The sequence below is a fragment of the Herpailurus yagouaroundi genome, unplaced genomic scaffold, assembly GCF_014898765.1.
Source record: "Herpailurus yagouaroundi ecotype Mexico unplaced genomic scaffold, PumYag 355, whole genome shotgun sequence".
NCBI classification, from domain to species: Eukaryota; Metazoa; Chordata; class Mammalia; order Carnivora; family Felidae; genus Herpailurus; species Herpailurus yagouaroundi.
Genome location: NW_024412572.1, coordinates 5,848,575 through 5,852,484, shown reverse-complemented (window position 1 = coordinate 5,852,484; position 3,910 = coordinate 5,848,575). Strand labels below are relative to the sequence as shown.

The window sequence follows — 3,910 nt, the reverse complement described above, 5'->3', positions numbered from 1 at the left end:
CACACACACACACACACACACACACACACACACACACACACACACACCTCCCTGTCTCTCCATCACTTTCACCCACCAGCCTCATTATTACTTTCATAGACAGCACTTTTGCCTTCGTGAGGACCTTACTTCGTAAAAAAATATTAAAAATTAGGTTTTATGACTATGTTGGAATATAGATGAATATATTACTATATATTAAAATATCTTCCTGAATCTACGGTTCATTTTTCTCTTCTGATTTTAATTAAAATATTTTTGTGGTCCCTTGAAAGTATTGTTACTGTGCCTGGTGGGTAAGTTGGCCTTGCCTCTGGTCCCACTTACACTCCCCTCTCTCTTTTCGCTGGTGAGGAAGGTCTCCATTTTCAAAGGAAAGGCACAGAGAGTTCTGAGCCCAAAATGACTCACTCAAATACCTTACAGCTCTCCTACCACCCTCAATTCTGGCTTCTTCTACAGTATTGGTTGATAGGAGGACTACCTCTTTGGGCTCAGAGAGGGGCACTGAAGCTCCCTGTCCCCTCTGAAAATGGGGACCTTCCTCACCTGGGAGAGTCAGGTGTGGCCCCAAGAAGAACACATCCATGGTTTCATGAAGTCCTTCCTGCCCCTGCTGCCACTGATTATAGGTAAGTCTGAGCAATTCTGAGGGAGCCCAGTTTTGGCATCAGAATGAGATGGCTTTTTCCAGACCCAATGGCTATGGTCCCAAGGTTTTGACACATGCTGGCTCAAGTCCAGACTCTTTACTAGGACACATGAGACCCTCTTCGAGAGGTAATATAACATAGTGGATGAGAGTGCTTATTAAGAGGTGGATCTGTCTGACCTTGGACAAGTTCTTAAACCTCTCAAAGTCTCATTTTTCTCCAACACTTCATGGGGATGATGGGAATATTTTCCTCACCAGATTCTTGTAAGTATTCAATATTGTACATGTACTTATGTTTTGCATACAATAAAGCTCTATACATTTTCTAGGAAATAGGATTGTTATGCAAGACAAATAAACATAGACCATCTCCCACCTCTTCTCCACAACTCAGATGCACCACATATCTGAGATTATATATGTAAAGTACCAAGTGTATTGCCTGGCATGGAGTAGGAGCTCCCAAAATGGTACCCAGTATTGTGGCCTGGTTCCCACTTACTTCTCAGTCTCATCCCCACCCCTCTCTGTCTTGAACTTCGGCGACATCAAACTGCTTATGGTCTTGTCTCCTATTTCCCATTCTGCTCCCAAGTGTACATTTTCTCACATCCTGATCATTGTTGCACAAACTGGTTACCTCTTCCTCTGGGGAGAATAGATAGACTGTATTTTCCAGCCTCCTCTGCAGTTACATGTGGCCACTTGAACAAGCCCTAGCCAATGGAATATGAGTAAGAGCGTTGTATGCTGCTTCCAGGCCTGTTCCTCCAAACCACCCATGTATTCTTCATGTTCTTTCTCCCCTTCTAAGGAAAGTTGCAAATTTGAAAGCCCTAGGTTGAAGATGGCAGAGCCAAAGGCGGAAAGCGCCCGTGTCCCTGAGTTAAAACATGAAGGAAAACCAGGCAACTGATTTGGACGTTCCATTAATTAGTGAGATGTTATGTAATTTGCGCTTTGTTGCAGTAGCTCAGCTTACCTTAATTGACACACTCCTGGTGTTTCGTGCCCCTGGAACGCCTTTAACTCCACCCTGCTTCACCGGAGTAACTCCTACTTATCCTCTAAACTTCATCTCTGGCATCACACACTATAGAAAGACTTCCCTGGGCAACCCCCAACTCCCAGAATGAGCTCTAGGTCACTCTAGCAAACACTGCACAGTTGACTGCCCTCTGTTCATTCTCCCGTTCTTCCTGGTACAATCTCAGTTTTGTTCAGGACAGTAATGTACCCAATGAAAAATACCCACTTCTCAAGACTCCCTTGGAGTTAGCAGAGCATACAATCCAGTCCTGGCCAATAAAATGTAAGAGGAAGTTGCTGGATAGAGATTCTTAGGGAAGCTTTCAAAAAATGGAACAGACATGCCTGGGTGGCTCATCCGGTTGAGCAGCTGACTTTGGCTCAGGTCATGATCTCATGGCTGGTGAGGTCAAGCCCCACATTAGGCTCACTGCTGTCAGTTCAGGGCCTGCTTTGGATCCTCTGTCCCCCTCCCTCTCTGCCCCTCCCCTGCTTGCACATGCTCTCTCTCAAAAATAAGTAAAGCTTAAAAAAGAGAGAGAGAGAGAATGAGAATGGACTGGGCTCATATCTGCCTTTTACCTTTTTGCTTTGTGCTTCCTGCCTTCCCACCTGGAACTCAGATGCAGTGCTGGGGAGTGGAGCACACATTTGACACCCATAAGGATGACAGCCATGTGCTAAGGGTAGAGCAGAAAGAAAATTCCAGGTTCCTCAATGAACCATGAAGCCATAGTATCAGCCCTGTGCTGCCTACGTCCGGTTTTCCTACAATGTGGAAAAGGAAACTCCTAACACTTAAACCCTGCAGGGAGGTTTCTATGTGGCACAACACAAAGCAATCTTAACTGGACACTCCAAGCCTCTGAGAGCCCGATGCTCCCTTCCACTGCTTGTGTGGAAACACGATCACACTCTGGCCATCATCTGCTCAAGTGTCTGTTTCCCTGACGTGTTTGTAGGCATGGGGCAAGCACTCAATAAGCGTGTGCTGAGAGAATGGTGACAAGGGACGCTGTTGTGTCTTTCCTGACACACAGGAAAGGCCTGCGGCCTATGGCCTCCTTGCCCCTTCTCTCCTCTGTTGGCGAACCATCATCTCTATGACCTGTGAGGTATTTTCAAGCTCTCAATTTCTCTGATTCCATCTCACATCCAGTACACTCTCCTCACAGAGGAGGCTACAAAAATATAAGACACAGGCTGGGCCCTCCTTTGGGGAAGTCGAGGAATGCATACTGGATAATAGCTAATGCTTACACAGCACTTCTTAGACCCCACTGTCATTTTTTTTAAGCGAGGCAAAAGGCATATAAAAGGGACCATTTTAAAGTGAAAAATTCAGTATAGTCAGTCAGAGAAAGACAAATATATGACTTCACTAGCATGAGGAATTTAAGATACAATACAGATGAACATAAAGGAAGGGAAGCAAAAATAATATAAAAACAGGGAGGGGACAAAACATAAGAGAATCTTAAATATAGAGAACAGAGGGTTGCTGGAGGCGCTGTGGGAGAGGGGATAGGCTAAATGGGCAAGGGGCATTAAGGAAGACACTTGTGGGGATGAGCACTGGGTGTTATACATAGGGGATGAATCTCCAGATTCTACTCCTGAAATCATTGTTGCATTATATGCTAACTAACTTGGATGTAAATTAAAAAACAAACTAAAAAAAAAAATAAAATACAGTGAAAAATTCAGTGGCATTTAGTACATTCACAATGTTGTGCAATCAGCACTTTTATGTAACTCCAAAACCTTTCCATCACCCCAACATAAAAGTTTGCACCCATCAAGTTTGCAACTTCCCATTCTCCCTTCCCCCCAGCTCCCACCAGCCACCGATCTGCATTGTCTCTGTGGTTTCCCTATCCTGGATATCTCATATAAATGGAGTGACCCGGCAGGCCAACAAGGGCAGGTAGGGCCTCAGTGTTCACACATTAGGATGACAGTGGGTTTCTTTGTCCAACCAACCTGAGGTCAAGGATTCCCACTGCAGCTCAAGTGGCTGAGATTAAATGTCTTTACAATCCAGCTCCTAGGATACCTTTCAAATTAGGTGTGGGATGAGCCTCTCAGTAGATTAGGGAAAGAGCTTTTATGGAGTGTAAACAGAGGGTGAACTGGGTGGTCTGGGTTGGGGGCTATCTAGTAGCACTTTTGTGAGAAAACACACCCAGTTTTGATATGGTGGTGGTGGTGGTGTGTGTGTGTGTG

General features: G+C 45.0%; 1 long non-coding RNA gene across 1 annotated transcript in view; it reads right to left on the bottom strand.

Moving 5' to 3' along the window:
• The window catches only part of LOC121022111 (uncharacterized), a 5,974-nt gene extending 3,610 nt beyond the window's left edge, over positions 1-2,364 (bottom strand). Inside the window, exon 1 of the long non-coding RNA XR_005786813.1 lies at positions 2,267-2,364. This is a non-coding gene — a long non-coding RNA (uncharacterized LOC121022111). The remainder of the gene's footprint in view (positions 1-2,266) is intronic.
• Positions 2,365-3,910: the final 1,546 nt, after the last annotated feature.